General features: G+C 39.5%; 1 protein-coding gene across 2 annotated transcripts in view; it reads left to right on the top strand.

Annotated features, from left to right (window-relative positions):
* LRRC4C (leucine rich repeat containing 4C) overlaps window positions 1-19,036 on the top strand; it is a 930,888-nt gene that overhangs the window by 256,946 nt on the left and 654,906 nt on the right. The gene's annotated exons all lie outside the window — the stretch shown is intronic.

The following is a 19,036-nucleotide window of genomic DNA, read 5'->3' as shown; positions in this document are numbered from 1 at the left end:
ACTCAGTTATTAAGGTTTCCCATGAATATACCCCTGTCCAGCTAATGGAGGGGAATGGAAGGGGTGAACCATAAAAGCAGAGAGATAGGACAGCTATGTTTTCCATGTATCTTATTCGCTGTGAGGGCTTCTTTATTTGATTTTTCTTTTTATGTGTTGAAGTTGCAATATCAGGTTCATGAAAGGATTACAAGATATTGTGCAAGATTATCAGGAACTCTTCAGGGTGTCTCAAATTTGGGAATGGGACTTATTGCTTGAGGGTGGGGAGAAAAGATGAGGAGAATGGTGGATCAAGACATGTGGATGAGGAAGCGCTTCATGGCAGAGAAAAGACAGGGAACATCCACATCAGCCACAGGAGAAAGGAAGGATACAATATCTTAGTAAAGAGGAGAAGGGGACGTCTGACTTGGTGTCTTTGTGTGTGCAGGGGAGGGAGAAATTGAGTTTCTGCTGTCTCCTGTCAATTTTCCCTTTAAAGGAATCTATAATCTAGCCACAGGGGGAGGATTATTTTTTGGGAGGGAGGGGGGTTAGAGACATTAAGAACCAGATCTTCAGCTGTTGTAAGTCAATGTAGTTCCACTTATTCCAGTGTGGTTCCTGTGGGGATATGTTGATTTACTCCATTTGAGAATGTGGCTCTAAGGCATTCATGGCAGTGTTTTTCTGAGGAGATTATCCTCAATACAGTAGTGAAGGAAAAGGGAATTTCACCAGTTGGATGGTATCATTCGCAGCAGAGATGGCTGTATTTTCACTGTGGCTTTGTGTATGTAGTTTATGAAGCATATTGGGATCTTTTGGGATGAAATGTGGTACCTGAAGGTAAAATACCATTATTATTGTTCTCAGTTCTAAATTTTGACTGCTCCAAATGAAAATCCACAGCAGTGAATGTTCTTGCCTTAATTAAAATAAATTAAAAGTTTAATTTAGCAGTACCACAGCACTAAAATAATCCAGTTGTGTTTTTATCTGACCCCTCCAAATACTTCTGGCAAAGGAGTCTGATATAAATGTCTGGGTAAAGAAATAGTTTCGTTGTCTGGCTGCTTTGCATTTCATAACTGAATCCAAAATGCTAAGCATGTTCATTCCTAACTCCCCAAAGGAGGAGGCTGGGTAGTTAGTCAACAGGAATAACACACTCCTTTGATCATTACAGACTCACGGGTATTTGAACTGAGGTCTGACCATCATTATTTCTTCCAGCCATTCTGTTTATCAAGCTGGAAACAGATTATTGCTTCATTTTGCATCACTTTGCAATTTATAGCAGTAAATGTTTTCTAATGGCAGCCATAGATGTCAGGCCATAATAATAAAGCAGCAATATAATGAATCCCAGCCTGCTCTGTAGAGCTCATAAGATAAAGCAAAAATAGATAGATTTAGATGCTCTGCCAATAAGGTCTATCTCCTCCCTCTCAGACCCTATACTAAAGCAGTTTGGACCCACCAGAAGACGGTTCTTTGATTGCAATTTGACCGTGCTAGATAGCTATTTATTTTTAAGCAAAAATGTGAACCTTCATTTATCTCTGATTATTATGAGCAGAGTTTTGTCTGCATGAAACTACCAAATCTAAAGCCAACTTAATTTCGACATACAGATTTGGATCCTGATCTGAATCTGGTTCCTGTCCTGTTTCAGAACAACCTGTAAGAGTGAGTCTCATTAACTCATTCAATTATTTATTCATGTGTTTAAACTGCCAACATGAGTGCCAGTTGTGGGGTGGACAGCTGTCCAAAAGGAGCTAGTCTTAACACCAACAGCTTAATTCTTACAAGTCGCTAAGTGGAATAGTTAATCTTCCTGTCTTTCAGCAACTATGGACCAGGGCATTATCCAAGACAGTGAACTAGAAAAGAAAAGATTTGTGTCTAAATCATAGTTAACGGGAGTCTCCATTTTATCTCTAAATGATAATTACCATACCCCTTTAAAAATGAAAATTCACAAAATAAACCTTGTTGATAACTCCACTAAATTTCTTGGCCACCAAAGCTTGCAAACACATGGTCATGTTTGACTCCTTTCTTTCTTCCCTATGTATCATAAGGTAGTTCTTCTGCTGTCTAACCATATTGGCATTGGTCACTGTTGGAAGACAGGATACTGGCTAGATGGACCATTGGTCTGACCCAGTATGGCCATTCTTATGTTCTCGTGCACTGCTCAAGTCTTTGTTAATGGCTTGGCCTCATTTCACTTTTCTGGGCAAATTTTGAGACAGCATGCATTGCAGTAGCTTCAGTGGAATTATGCAGATTTATACAACTGAGGATCTGGTCCGTGGTCTGTGAATACTCTGCACGTCACCTCACTCTCCTTCAGTCCACTCAGTAAACTGCTGCTGCAATCCTCTTTCTATCTTTTCTCTGCCTTTTTTGAGTTCCTTTGGGGTTTTCCCCCTTACTTTCACCATCAGTTTCAAACTTCTAGTCCTCACCTTCAAGGTCCTTCCAAAACAATCTCCTCCTCCTTGGTGTGTCTGCACTCATTTCCTTCTAAGCCCCCTCTCACAAGTTCTACGCTGAAGCCTCTTTCCTAACCACAACATTTTATCTTTTCCACACTTGCCCCTCATGCTTCAAATTGTCTTTTTCTGTACCAGCCTCCACCTTGTCATTTAGATCACTCCTCAAATTACATTCCTTCTGCAAAGCCATTGAAAAATGACCTCCCCAAGATTCAACCTTAAACTCTCATTGACAATTCAGTCTGTGCTATTTAGTCAATACTGGAGTCTAAGTTTCCTGGCTCACAGACCTTGCTTCACTGTAAGTTGGGAGAGTATATGAACATTGTCAGAACCCAGTAAGTAACTATTTACAATCATTCTGTTTATTATTGTTGTCTGTCTGTTAATCTAGGATCATCAGACACCCTGTTTTGTGGGTTTGCTTGTTTAAAGACATTCCTCATGGGATCTGATCAACTAACAAAAAGGGTAATTCCAAAGTAATAGTGCATGAAACCAAACTAAGCCTTTTTTCACAGGCCTGACTACTCCTAGGGTTCCCTTTCTGAGGGCTTCTCTTCCAAACCCTAGTTCTGAGTTCTAGTCCTATCTCTCTCATCTCTAGGTGGGGTTATGATCCAACTGCTCCAGTAAGTCAGTAAAACCTTTTAACCTTTTCCCATTAGACCAATATTTACTAACTGGGGTGTTTCAAGCAAATGCTGCTAGCCTATTACATTCCACCCATTGCTATGGTATGTGTGAACCTCTACGGTATTTGAAAGGGAGACTCCATGTATTATAGCATCTCTGTCTGATTCGGTATTATCCAGTGCCCTGATTCAGAACATCACAACATCAGACATTCTTTCACTTTTATCTTCACAATGTCCAGCCAGCCAGAAAAAATGTTTTTGTAGTTAATGGAGCAGGAACAAAGGAAATAGGAATAACAAATAGCTGAACAATTATTCAAATAAAATATGTTCATTTTCCCCTTCGTGTGTAAGTCTCTCTAGTTTAAGAGAAATAAAGTAGCCTTCTCATGCAGGTAACAACAATAAAAACAAAATGGTTGCCAGACAAAGGTGTAAAAAGAAATGTGTAAGTGGATGAGTGAAGCTCTGAAAAACATACTTCGAGGACCAGTCTCCTATAGAACGTGGGGAGGGAGGGGAGTGAATGACATACTAGAACTCTAAATCTCCCAATTAATTTGAACATGTGTTTATCCTCCCTCAAAAATATGTTTTCAAGATCATATTTGACGTCCAGTATTGCTTGGATGCTGCAGACATCTATTGACTACTCACAGCTCCAGCTCACGTCAATGGAGTTGCAGATGTTCAGCATCCATGAAATCAGGTCCTGTGCTTCAGAACATGAATTTGAAATTCTAAATGGAGATCAAAACCCCTAGTATTGTTCATATGATAACAAAATGAGTAAGGGGTGTAGCCAAATCATCTTAACCCTTTATGGGGAAACTACCTGTAAAAATCAGATCACAGAATTGTTAATTCAGATTAGTTGGTAGTGCTTGCTTTGAAGTTGTACATGAATGAACACATGGCATGCAATCCAAAACCTTCTGTTAGTGGAAAGCAGTCGTTTCAGATAAAGGCTGTAGTTCATTAGTACAGGAAGACAGAATTTGTTCTTTCCATAATAGGACATCTCAGCAATAGGCTTGATCAGAAAGATTAATTAAACAAGAGAAGGTACAAAAAGAGTGTTCTATTGGTGCTAATCCTATACTGGTGTATATGGTCTAGTAATTTCAGCAGGGGAGTAGAAGTCTGGTGTCTTTAGTATTCTATTCTTGAGTCTGTCTTTGGAAAGTTATTTGTGTCTCACTGTGTCTTTATCTCTGATACACTTAATTTTTAACTTTACCATTGTTTACTTTCTCTAGCAACAATACATAGCATTTACACAGTGCTTTGTATCTAAAGAGCTAAAAAAGTGTTTCAGAAGTATTAATGAAGTCTCATGACATCCTTAAGTAATATCGTAGAAAACAGAAATTTGATAGCAGCATTATAAGCAATCTGAGTACTCTGTCTTTGTAATGGATCAAGATGACATAAGTATGCCTGGAAAAAAAATCTTTCACTTTTGTACTGGGAAGATATAATCAAGCAAAAATGACTAGTCTGCTTGATAGATAAATACAACTAGATGGCCCATTCCTGCAAGACCATACTCTCCGGTGTAGCCATTGCTCCTAGGACCTGTCCCTTCAAAGACAATATAAATATGCAAGTGGATAAGGATTAGGAGAATGGGACCCTCATTATGTTGTGCGTTTCTCATACCAACTCTATCCCCAAAGACTTCAAGGTGCTACATAATAATAGAGTGTGTGAAGAGTTAAGTAGCCCATAATGGTGGGCATGAGGAAGAAACAATGGGGGGATAGAGGATTCTTTCAGGTGAAATTGAAAAGAGATGAGTGATAGAGAAATACAGGGGAAGGGGCTTCAAATGGCAGGAAGCACATCATGGACAATGGCATTACAACTGCCTCAGTACTGCCCTTTCATTGTTCCTTCACCATGCCCTGAGGGGGCTGAGTGTATGAATGGAGAGAATAGGTCATTCTCCAAGGCCCATTCAGTCCTTATTGTCTTTGGTGATATTGTCAAGGAGAGAACCAATTATGAGGTGGTAGCTTTTGTGAGGACAGCTGTCCACTAAAAACTGGACTGAAATCATCTCTGGGATTTTTTTTTAACGAATTGTAAAAGTGCGATGCAGTAACTGACAATCTTTGGCTACCAACAAACTTTGATTATTCTTCCTCTGGGGGAGAGAACTCCAAATCAATTATGCATAGGTACCAAGAAGCAGAGAGAGAGGGAAAAGAACCCTTGATCTTTTACACATTTCTGCTGAACTTACTTGCACTCAGTGTAGTGTTCAGTTCTAGGGCTCTCCTCCTTTAACCATCAAAAAGAAATCCACAGTCTGCTTCTACTATTAATTCAGAGGTGAGGCTGGGGAGCAGCCACTGCTAAGAACTTTTGGTGGATGAGAACACACAGAGAGAGAGGCTGTGAGGCAAATCCTCAGCTGGTATAAATCAGCATAGTGTATTAGCTAGGATAACATGAGGAGCGTTTTCAATTCCTATGCTCTGTACATAATGATCACTATCTGGGGAAAAAAATCTCCATTTCATGGCATATTAGCACTTGAGTTGGTACATTAATAGGGTTTAAAATTCCTTTGAGCATCTGGTGTTGGCCAGATATTCTGACATAGGATGTTGAAATTAGATGGATTATTGGTCTATTTGGGAATGACAAGGTCTGACAAAAGGAGCAACTATCAGAGTACCACTTCATATCCTTCATGTGATTGTGTGAACTACTCCATTTTAAGTCCTGTATGTATGAAGAGGCCCCTGAGAACTGGAACTCCTTCTTGGTTAGGAAGTAGTTTTCAGAGACTGAGGGCTGGCCCTGGATAGGATAATGTACACTTGATGGGAACAAAAACATTCTATTCACAGCTGCTTGAATAATCCTGTCACATACCCCAAAGCCTCATATGGGTGAAATTATTCAGTGATATTTTAAATATATGTCCTTGTCTCTCTATTTTGTCTTTCCTAAGTCTAGTGGATTTATTAGTAATGAGGGAAGTTTCACTTTTTGTTTGTTTGTTTGTTTTAAGGCTGCTGGAAAGTTGTTAGATCAGCTTAAAAGTTGCATTGATTTGAAACAAATAATTAAAGTTCATTTCATAACAAATTGATTTGAGCTGAACGGCCGCCGAACTGCTAGGAATTCAATAAACAAAGTGAGGACTCAAATGAGTTCAGCTATCAAGCCTTTGTCATTCATCAACAAGCTAATCTGAGCCATCCTCGCTTACAAAGTAATAATTGCTCTCGTTCATCCTTTGTGCTGCCGTTATTGTTTTGCTGTTTGATTTTTTTGGTAAATCGATTTCATCAAGAAAGATGGCCAGTTTGTGTGTTTTTAAAATTTGCCTTAGAGCAACTTGGAGGCAATGCTATGGCATAGCAAATAATGTCATCCTTGATTAGCAGGGTGTTCCATGTAAGACTGTGCTAGAGTTGGAACAAACTACTTGTCCATTCCAGCATGCACACTAAGATCAAAGTACTGGTTGTTCAAAAGCTGCAGAACTGGTTTCTTTGCTCAGCTGGGGATAGAGAATGGCTCACCTAAAAAATTGTTCATAGTAGATTCTGTTTCTTTGAGGTATGAAGTACAAAAGAACATAGTAATTGCTATTGTGGACCTGTGGGCCATCTAGTTCAGTGTCCTGTCTCTGACAGCAGTCAGTACCACCTGCTTCAGGTGAAAGTGCAAAAATTCCATGTAATGTACAAATATAAAATAATGTATCCATAGGGGATGTTTCTTCCTTCCCCCAGTCAGTTAGTGGCTTTTCACCTGAACCAAGAAGGTTTATATTCTTATTTATTTTTATTATTTTTCTAATCCTGTACAATGTAACTGTAGATTTTCTCATCTTTTATATATATATACTTTATTTTTTGTCTCAATTATATCTAGAGGCAATGAGTTCCTTGGGTTAAATACATATTTTCAAAATACATTCCACAATTATCAGCTTTTCATTTGTGGCCTGATACAGTGCTTGCTTGATAGAAACCCTCCCATTGATGTCAGTGGGCTTTGGGTGAAGTCCCAGAGAGAGAACTCTGTTTTTCTCCTACAGTACTGAGGGGTATATAGCACCTGGTGTACTTGTTCTATGTCATTCACTTCTTGTTTCCTTACATCTCCTCTTAGGCCTTGTCTGCGTTATCTTTTCTTTCCTAAAAATTCCCACAATTGTTACTGTTGGAGCAGCTCTATCTGTCGTAGCAATAGTGGGATTTGTAATGTAGACAAGTTGCCAGTAATCAATCTACGTGAGTGCTATCCCCCAATGCCATGGTGGAAACATATTAGGAGGGGAAATGCTATTGGTAATGCACCTTATTCATCTTCTTTCTAAATGAAAGAATGTTAATCTTTTCATTCTCTGTTCATATAAAAGTATTTCCATATCTCAAATCACTTTTGATGCCCATCTCTTGACTCTTTCTATTGAATTAATGTTGATTTTTGCTTTGACACTTTAAATTACAGTGCACAACCATCGTGTAGCTATTCTTTAATTACATGGTACTTGAATTCCTTTGTTGTTTTCTGCTGCATCGTTGGCATTGCAGTGAATTAAGATGGCATTCCTTTAAGTGACAACAATCAATGGAATGTTGGCCCTTGAGAGGAGATGTACTGTACTTGATACCATAGGGCAGACCTAGAAACTTTCACCCTGTGTACTGGTGCCTAGAGGTAGCTCTGAGGTGGCTAAGAGGTTTTGCCCACAAATGTCAAATAATGAAACAGTATTTATGGGCTTTAGTGGATAGCAGTGTAATTATGCTTAATGGAGCAAAAATTAACTAGTATGAAATCTGCCCTTGTTTTAAAAGATTAGGTAACTTGCCAAGTTCCCACTGATGTGGCATTTATCATGGCCATCCTCAGTCACTGTATGTCAATTACTGTGTTTGCAGTTAAAATGTTAATAATGAGTAGGATATGAGAAGTAGTAATTCAGTACTATAGGGTGCATTTTCTCTTCTGTCAGCAGAACTGAACTGATTTCCCATCATGGTACAAGGCAGTACCATGCTGCAGGAAGTACCATTGTCAGAGGTCGTTGGTTGTACATCTCATCAGAGTTCTGGCCATTAAAAGTCCCATCGCACTTTTTTCAAGTATCTTTTTACATGGTGTCCTGACTAACATCCAAACTGGATAACTATATTCTTCCTCCCTGCATTCTCCCTAAATTTTCTGTGTAGGTCCCATCAGAGTAATACGTGGGCACCTCTGAAACATTTATGGACTAATCTTTGTGATAGCCCTGTGAGACAGGGAATTAGCCTTATCCCCATTTTGCAGGTAGGGGACTAAGGAAAATTAAGTGTATTGAAATTAACTCACAGACCATACCGTGACACAGCTGGGAAATTAACCCTTGTGACCCAATCCATTATCTTAACTAGAGCTGGTTGGAAAATTTATGTTGAAACAGTTTTCCATCAGGAAAGGTCTTTGTTGAAACTGAATGTTTATCATGAAATCATATCAATTTTGACAATTTCATTTAAAAATGGGAATAAAACAGGACACTACAACATGTTTAGAATCCATTTTCTAACTAGCTATAATTTTCACCACAAAACTATCCTTCCTTTTAGCTATATTTTTTTCCCCCCTGGTCCTAAACTGTTGTGTAATGTTGCTGTATTGTGTGCTATTGGACAGCTGCTATGTTCCTTTTGATGATGACTCCTGTATATGTAAAATGCCAGATTCCACACTAAAAAACTAAGATTTGAGTTATGAAGTTGTATAAAATTCCGGTATGTTCTAAGTGCAGTATATTCTAAAATGTGCCCCAATCCAAAATGGTAAGTTACTGTTTCTCTAAATCTTTTGCCTTAGTTCAGAGGCTTCCTTTTTTTAGTCAGTTATGTTTCAGGCACAGTCCTATCCCAACATCTCATGTTAACACTAGCATGCAAACAAACAAGCCCTTTTTTCCAAAGCCAACAATACAACAGCTGCCAATGACTTGTAAGAAGATTCTGTGCTTCTGATTTAGCCTGCTGTTTGCTTCCTTTACATGCATGCTATATAATGAAGAGGTCAGGGTAGTACCACATCTTTTTAAAGCATCCAGTTTTTTTCCTTGATCACTTGAGATATGCCTCATTAATAGCATGTTGTATTCAGCTATGTAAATGCCTTTTGTTTTTTAGCCACTGCAGCTCTTAATCATTGTGAAACCTTTTGTCTACAGAGACAAGCAGTCATTTTGAGAGGCAGAGCTGCTGCAGACAGTTAATGGAGGAGAGAGACATTGTTTTCTTTTATGCAGCCTTCGCATTTTTTTTCTTGGTTTAGTTTCTTTAATCTAAAATAAAAATGTTCTTACTGGTGTTTTCATATACCATGTGCTTGGTAATACCCTGAAAGGACTCCATATTTCTAAAACTAAATTGGCTCTTTATTAAGAGAATTATTTACAGAGGTACTGCACTAGCAGCTAGCATTCCAATCATATGCACACAGACTTCCCTTTTGTAATGTGTGCTCCTCCCTCCAAGTTCCATACAGATTGCTGCAGCTGAAAGTGTCTGTTCTTTCTGTATAGAGAAACATAAGGTAGACCTGGAAAGTGATTTTTTTCCCCCACCACATGATAAAACTGATTCACCGGGGCAGCAACAACACATTTTCCACACACTACCCTGAAAAAGTTTGAATTGTGACCTAGAGGGACCCCCCTCTAGAAAGGATGCTCTGGACTTTGTGTTTAATCATACCTGTCCTTTCTCCATTGTTGGGACAAGTGCATCAGCTGTGATGATGGTTTTTGTGATATGGTTTCCTTTTGACTGAAGTCACCCATTTTGCACTTAGATATTTCTAGGGTGAAAGGATGGGAGAGGGCGTACAAAAGTATAAGTGTAGCCCACTGAACAGCAATCTGATAATGTTTGATCATTGTCAGTTTGAACACAGTGATGACTAAAGAACTCTATTGTCATTCAGCTGTCCACCCTTGTTAAATACTTAGCACATCTTACATTGTGTGCTTGCGTAAGGATTTTCAATGGTACCTAAAAGTTGAACTTCAGTGAGAGTTGGGTGCCTAACTTCATTAGGCTCCTTTGATTATCCCAGCCATTCACAGTAAGGACTAAGGCATAGGACATTTGTAAGGGATTCAGGATACAGAAGGCATTGCTGGCTAGAGGTTCAGAACTTAAGTGTCATTAATTCCCAGGGAATATCCTGCACTGGATTATTGCTATTATAAATTGAATTTAATCACCAAAGATTTTTGTTATGGAAGCTGCAGTTTCAGGCTTCACACAGGCAGTATTACGTGACAAAATTGGCCATTCGAATTCTGTGAATTTCTCTGAATTCATCTTCTAATTGACATTTATTTTTTATTATTGCATTAGGCAAACGTGCTGCAGGGTAGCAACAACCCCATAGCCATATTGATTGAATATGCTTTTAGTATTGTTAAGTAAAGACTGTGATTTGAACCAGAACTCTACCAAAGTTGAGAGCTATTTGAGTTCTTGCCAAAACAGAATCCCCTCCTCCCCCTCACCACTTTCTATTGATGATGATGATTAAGCTTGCAATACCTGAGGGGAGAAATGATCTTTTAGAACAATATAAAGCTGTCCAAAGGCACCTTTCTTTCAGACTCCAATACTGAGTGGGCAAATAACTCCAGTCCACCACAATCAGTGACTCATATCAGGCACCTTGGGAAATTGTAGTGATCCCATCTTGAATGGCTTTGTAAAAATCCTTGCCTGAACTTTTAAAATAACCGCCAATAAAAAGAAATGCAGGGAATGGTCAGCCTTGGTTGTGAGGGTATTAGCTGTTCGCACACATAACAGAAGCACCCATCCCTACACATGCTGGGAAATGTCTGGCTTCTGACTGTTGATACAATTCACAGAACCTGCTGTTGTATATATACTTTGCATGAAGCATCACAAAGCACTTTACAGAGAGGGACTCAGTTAGAGGCACTGCCTGGCCAAGAATGTTGTTATAAAAGTTTTTCTTTCTTGTCTTATAGTTAATAACATTGTGTACTCTGGAAACTGAACACATTAAAATACTATTTTTTTTTCAAGCATTCAATGATGATTATTTCAATTTCAATTAGCGTAGATAATGAAATTAGACTGGTCAATTTCAAAATCAGTGTAGTGCCTTTTGTGTTAACTTCTGTTTATCTCAGATCTTAAGGCTGGTCCACACTAACCCCCCACTTTGAACTAAGATACGCAACTTCAGCTACGTGAATAACGTAGCTGAAGTCGAAGTATCTTAGTTTGAACTTACCGCAAGTCCACACGCAGCAGGCAGGCTCCCCCGTCGACTCCACGTACTCCTCTCGCGGAGCAGGAGTACCGGCGTCGACGGCAAGCACTTCCGGGATCGATCCGGGATCTATTTATCGCATCTAGACGAGACACAATAAATCGATCCCAGAAGTTTGATTGCTTACCGCCGGACCCGGAAGTAAGTATAGATGTATCCTTAGTTGTCCTCCACTGTGGTATCTTAGGGCAAAGGTTCAAGCAAACAAGTTTACTGGAAAGAATCAAAGAAACAGCAAATTTTAAGTAAATATTAAGGAATTGCGGAAAGTGTTTGAGCATTAGTATGTATACTAGAAACCTGCTAAGAGTTCCAGGAACAATTCCATGTAGCCTTTGCGTACAATCAAAACAAAGTATAACAGCTTAAATATTGTATACATAATACTCACAGTGAACTGTTCCTGTCTGATCTGTAGCAGGCCAAGGATTTATTCAGAAACGTTATGTACAGATAAAGAGGTCTGAAAAACATACAATCTAAAAGATACATACAAACAATGGGATGCCATGAAGACTGAGGAAGTTGTTCATATTAAGACTTTGTGAGCCTTACAGAAAGCAGGGAGTTGAAGAAAGACTTGAATATAAGAAGGAGATGGCTTTTGAAATTGTTTCAAATAACAAATGTAAGAAAAGCCTGATATAAACAGACAATGAGGCAAAAATCATCAAATAAAAAAATTGCTGACTTATTTTTCCAGCTCTAGTAGTTGGTTCCTAGTGCGGATGTTTTTGGTAGAGCTGGTTGAAATGTTTTGCATCTAAAAGGGGTTTCCTGTGAAAAAATGATCTCTTTATAGAAAGCGTCCAACGTGTTCAAAATATTTTTCTCACAAAATAATCCATTATTTATTCAATATTTTAATCAACATTTGTTGAACTCATGCATGAAATCATTATAGAACTTTGTATTTACTGAAAACACAATTTTATTAAAAAACATTGAATAAAAACATCATTTAAAATGTTACTGATTTTTTCACAAAAAATATAGAATGGATCCATTTCAAGCCCTGAAAAATAAAACCAGTTTCAAAATTTAGCACAAAACTCTTTCTCCCACCACAAACTCTACCTGCTGGGGAGTCTTTACGGACCAAACACAAAAACTATTTCACTGGATGTTTTACTAAATGTACAAATATTTATATCAATGCTCATTTTATAAAGCTTTGAGCTTTCCATATCCAAATGTTGAACCTAAATCAAACTGGCAATGCATCTCTTAAGAGGAAGAAAAGTCTTATCTTTAGAGATAAGACTTGTAGAGAAGACATGAGGAGGAAGTGAGAGAATATGCTCTCTGTATGTGTGTGTGTATATATATATATATATCCTCAATATTTATTCCACTCTGTATGCATCCGAAGAAGTGGGCTGTAGTCCGCGAAAGCTTATGCTCTAATAAATTTGTTAGTCTCTAAGGTGCCACAAGTACTCCTGTTCTTTTTGCAAGACACTTGGGGATCACAGACAAAAGATTCATCTACCCAGATGCCAGCTGGATCAGTGTCACCAGGTCAAGGCTGGAGAAACAAAGGCAGGTGTCATGGGACTAGTTCCCTGGGGAGTTGTGCAGTCTAGACGGGTGGGTGATGGTGGTGGTGGTTGTTTTTTAAATTGATTCTGACCTGGGTTATGTTTTTTTACTTCATCATCTGTTGTTTTGGTATAAATGGCTATAATGACATGAATTCAGCATGGTATCATGCGGCAGGCTCAGGAAGGATGGGAGAACAGAGTGAAGCAGAACAAACCATTATTTATTTTTAAATAACAGTGAATAACAAACACATTAGGAAAATGAACTGGAATTTGTTTAAAGTAGAATATGCTTTGAAACTTTCCCTAGTGTACGAGTTATCCTTTAACCACAGAAATAATACTAGTTAGCATTCATATAGGATGTTTTTCCACATCCAGAGATCTTCACAAAGCTAATTATTCCTCACGCTAACTCTGTGTTCACCAGGATGGGGAAGCTGAGGCAGACCTGTTACCCAATCCCTGTGCAGTAACATTTACCAAAGAAAGGATGAGAATGTGGGCATTTCTGATTTCTACTTGATTGACCTCCTGCTTAAACTACTAGCCCTGGCCACTTTTTCTGAGAACATCCTAAGTTTGGTCTGGAAATATCTGAGCACTTTTGTGATTCGTAGACTGACTGACTTAAACCAGCTGATGACCCAATTTAGAAATAAATGGAACTAAACCAGAAAAGAAGTTGTCCCAGAGTTTCACTTCTAAATTGGGAAAGTTGGCATATAAAGAAAATTCATGGGCCAGAAAAGTGTCCAGTAGCTCCAGTGATGTCAATGGAGTTAATTTCCCCCCATTTTTTTATCATAGCTTTTTATCACCTCTTCCCACCCTCAAAAAGATCCAAAGCATAACAAAGGGATAGTAAGTTCCTTGTTATACACATGGAAAATTGTGATATTGAATTCATTTTTAGAGCAAAAGTTATTTTGATTTCACGCACTCATATCTCTTCTTGTCTTGTGTATCTCAATGGAGTTAGAATGCACTGCTGTGTGTTTTCTCTCTAAATATCCCTGTTTGTAGATTTTGGACCTTCAGGTTGATTGTCAATTACAACGTAGGCAACCCATGCCTGAATACACATCCACCATATACCTACTATGATCACCTTTTGACAGATGTAGGTTTTTTTGAAGATATTTGAGTTACTTTCATGAAACCAGGGCTCATTCAATCAGTCCCACACAATTCTAGTTAATAAAACAGAAAATCTTCCTGCACAGTGCTGAAATTCTCCCTCTGACTCAGAGATCTCCTTTCCTTCCCCCATCTTGGTGAGTCATCCTGCAGGTGGTGGTGGTGGTGGTGGTGGTTGTTTCTAATAATATTAGTTTGGATTGCCTTAAATGTGTATACTGAGGAAGTACAGATTGTGTGAATGGATGGGTGGGACTTGCCTATAGAAAGTGTGATTATGAAGGCTGTGTAAGGCTAATATTCTCTTCACATATATAAAGTTACACATTAAATATATTTGAGCAAATATAGGGTCTGATCCTGCATAAGCTTACTCATATAAGCAATCTCATTGACTCCAGTAGGACTAGCCATGAGAGAGAATACTACTCACAAGCATAATGACTGTATTTGTTCCATATTCCCTTAATCCTGCCCCAGACACAATTGTAATCTGATTTCAAGGAATTTTATACATAAATTTGCTTCCATCTCACACAGACTTGGCATTCTCTCACTGTTCCGTACAATGAATCTTTGGTGTCAGCAGTGTTGTATTGTGAAAACTAGGTTCTAGAAAAATGGAGACTGGTTAAAGAAGTGAATCTGCACTAGTTCTCAGATTTCTTCTTCCCTGACCCTTATGTAGGCCTTTTCACTGATTTTAACAGGCCGTACTTTTAGCCATTTGAAACACTCTGAGATTGTAATCCATTTAGTCTGGTATCCTGTCTACAAAATGCTTCAAAGGTCATTGTAAACACCTCATTCATGGTTTCTCACTTTGAAATATTACATGATAAGACAGAATGATTCATCCCTGATCTTGGCTGGTAATAAGGTGATGCCCAAACATAGAGAGGATTAATTACCTGTAGAATTGGTAGAAAAATGGTATTTCTCCATTAAGGAAAAGAAAATAAATAAAAAGACCATATAATTAATTTGTTCACATTTTTCCATGGAGCTTTTTTTGATGGGGGAAGGAGGAAAAGGGCTGACCAGAAAAGATTAACTTTCAGTTTTCAGGGTTGTTTGGTTTTTGTGTTTTGCATTTTTCTCCATTTTTTTTCACTTCCCCCCCTTTCCTTTTTTGCACTTCCAGACACACACACACACACACACACACACACACAGAGAGAGAGAGAGAGAGAGAGAGAGAGAAGGAAAATGAGTAGGAAAAGAGTCAGAAAACAAAATATGGGGGTATTTGGTGGGGGTTTTTTTTAATGGAAAAAAATCAACTATGTTCAGTCAAAAAGCCATTTTTCATCATTATCATAAAATATATAACGTTTCAACCAGCTCTACATCCTAGTTAGTGTCTCTTCAAATAGCATTGTTCTCAGTAAAGTTCTGAAAAGAATCAGCTCCCATAAATATGGCATCTGTAGGAATGGAGTTTTGTCATATAATAGGGCAATCTTTGTCCTCCCTGGTGGCAGTAATGTTGGCTTGAGCACATCCCACTGAGGGGTCTTTTGGTCAATATTATGAGCTCAGCTAATCCCTGTGCCTTGCATGCTGCCTTCAGGCTGAATGTTGTGATAGTCTGAATACCCCTGAAGTCACTAGATGCAACTGTAACAGGCTGAGATTGATTATTTAAGTAACATCCACAATTCTTAGAGTTACATAGTTCTGTAAGGCCTAAAGCAAGTTGTATGGGTCATTTGTGTAGGTAACAATGTGAAAATGACAGGTGCCATTTAAATGTCCATTTCTGTTCAAAATGAATTGAAAACACTTAAACTACATAAATTGGCTGACATCCCAAATCATTAATTGATACAAGGCAGATTAAAAGATTACAAATAAAAGTGAACAGAGAGCAGTGTCAGTCTATGTTCCAATTTTCCTCCACCCATACCCTCAGCGGTCTTGTCTAGACTCTAGACTAAGGATTTAAAATGTGATACTAGCGTGTGTTAGCCAACACATGCCAACTGGCACATTTTAAAAGTTAGTGTGGACATTTCCTTCAACATCTGCTAAACTAGTCAAGCTTACGCTAAGAGGGAGCCTAGGCTATAACCGGAACATAACACCTAAACTTTAGGTCAGTTAAGATTCTGATTCAGATCTGAGTTTCACAGGGAAGCCCTTAATGTGGGTAAATTGAAACTACAGCTCCTGGCAATTTGGTGTCCTAGACACGCTCTGAATTGCCCCATCCTCATGCCATGGACCCACACTGCTTGGTTTTGATAGTGACCTGGTTGGGGTGGGGGTTTCTTCCTACAAAGGCAGGGACAGTAGCATGAGGTCCCCTTTGTCCTCCCAGGAGTAGCAGCAGGATCTCTTCCTCCAGGAGTACCAGGAATGACAGCAGGGGTCTTATCTCCCATCACCGGAGATGCAGAGAGCGGCAGCCTGGTGAGCCCCCCAGTACTTGCCCCAGCAGCTGGGGCATCTGGTGCATCTGAGTGGATAGTCTGGTCCTACTGTACTCTTCTTTTCTTGCCAAACACACATGGAGGTAGGGTTGGATTGTAGGGTTGCCAACTTTCTAATTGCACAAAATCTGCTCCTTCCTGAGGCCCCACCCCTTCTCTGATAAGGAGCCTGCCTAGAGTAGGAGGAGGCCCTGGCTGAGCAGGGCCTGGTGCAGGTTAATTACCCAGCACCTCTTCCCACCCTGCAGTAATCAGTCTTTTGGGGTCTGGTCATTACATCTGACCAGACACTTCCAGGTCCCCCTTTCAACTGGATTTTCCGGTCGAAAACTGGGCACCTAAATGGTACCAGAAACAGAAGCCAAAAAATGTACTGTCTGGGTAAAACCTGAACAGGTGGCAACCCGACCTGATGATGATGGCAGGAGCCCCCAAAGGAGTGCTTCTTGACATTAATATCCCACTGAGATTAATGTGGCATGACACACATATGAGAGCTGCTATTTTAGGCTCTTGGTAGACATTACTGGATTGGTCAAGATCAGTTAATAATTTCAAGCTTTTTCTTTGTACTCACAAGAACTAGAAACATTTCCCCCCCCCCCCCCAAGTGAAAGCTTAGATTCTGCTTTAATCACATGATTTCAGGAGCTGGGACGCCAGCCAAGGACCTTTAGGATATGCCTACACTGCAATCAGATGCCTGTGGCTGGCCTGTGCCAGTTCAGTGGAGCTTGCGATGCTCAGGCTGCAGGGCTGTTTAATTGCAGTGTAGATTTCTGGACTTGGGCTGGGGCCCTCCCATCTTGCAGGGTCCTAGAGCTCAGGCCCCAGCCCAAGCCCCAAAGTCTACACCACAGTTAAACAGCCCCGCATACTGAGGCCCACGAACCCTAGGCAGTTGACATGGGCCAGCCACAGGTGTCTAATTACCTTACACCCTTACTGCGTATGCCTGGATCTGAGTCTTCTGACTCCTGGAGCCAAAATCCCTTGTTTGGGCACTGCTAATAATTGATGCAAATGTACACATTTTAAACATTAACTCTGGAATTTGTGGCAGATGTTTGTTGGTTCATAGAAGAAATGCCTGTGACTATGACAGGCTCTTCATAATTTTCAATCCCCCAAATCACTTTTCTGTGATTGTTTTCAGACAGCTGTTTTTTACCCCTTCCCCCTTTTCTTTTTTCAACCAGAAGAATAGTGTGTGGGGCAGATCGGAATTGCTGGTTTGTCTGACTGCCTGTACAATTTGTGTGGAAAGATTTTGTTGTATTTGTAATTGCCTTTGCTGAGAAAGGAAGTGCCTTGGATGAGCAAAACACTGTGTGTGTGTGTGTGTGTCCTTCTCTCTTTTAAACCTATCATTCTTCCTATTTGGGTTTCCATTCTCATTTATTTCTTCTGATTCAGGAGAATTGTGTCTCTTACAAGTTTGTCTGTTTATTTAATCTACAAACACTTGCAAACAGGGTTCCAAATCACTCCTCTTCTCCCTCTTCCATTTGCACTCTGGCCCCTATAGATTGAACTTTGTCTCCCTAAGTATTTTCCCCATGTGAGATAATCTTTTTTTCATCTCAAGAAAATCTTACGCGGCAGTTACAGCAGCCTTGGAAACTGGTAATACAGGGCCCTAGCCAACAGTAATTTTATTCCCAACTGAAAACTGTGTGGAAGTAGCTATTAAGTTATCCTCCATCTTCAGTGGATGAGGTTTTTCACTGGTTTAACTCCCTAGCGCTTTAAGTTTACCCTTTCCTGGTACAGTATGTATGGTTGTCTTTGGTAATTTAAATGAAGGCTCAGGCATCACATAAGTTCTTATATAGTCTATTTGTTAAATATGTGCTATTTGAAAGAAAACTCTAATATCATGTGATCCTGTCACTTGGTACTAGACCTCCTTCTTGGGCTTCCAGTGTTCTTCCATTAAAAGAGGGGTTGGGGGTCAGACTGGGAAACAAAAGATTCCCACCATATGTAAATCCTATTTAAGGCTGGGGAGTGAATTAATCGGGGCTCTTCTCCACTGCCTCCCCAGCTAAGAAGGAAGACTGCTGAAAACACCTGAAGAAACAAAGGAATTAAGCTGGGGGTGGGAGGGGGGAGGGGACAGCAGGGGCTGATCCCAGGTGAGACAGATCAGCCTGTAAAAAGAATCCCTGGAGATTTAAGCTGCAAGCAGTGCAGTTTACTTTCAAGAAACTCTGCAACTTGCTTGAAACAAAGTTTGGGGTGAGAAATTACTATTGGTAGACAGTATTCTTTAGTGTATTAATCTTAGTTTCCATGTTTTATTTGCTCAGTAATCTTTTTGTAGTTAATAAACTTGTTCTTTGTTTATTCCAAAATCCAGTTTGTGCAATTCCTAACTTGTGTGTGTGTGTGTGTGTGCGCACGCGCACAAAAAGCTGTGCATATCTTCCTACACATAGAGGGGAATTTCATGA

This window comes from Chrysemys picta, chromosome 4, assembly GCF_011386835.1.
Source record: "Chrysemys picta bellii isolate R12L10 chromosome 4, ASM1138683v2, whole genome shotgun sequence".
NCBI lineage: Eukaryota > Metazoa > Chordata > Testudines > Emydidae > Chrysemys > Chrysemys picta.
This window is presented reverse-complemented; position numbering and strand designations above follow the sequence as displayed.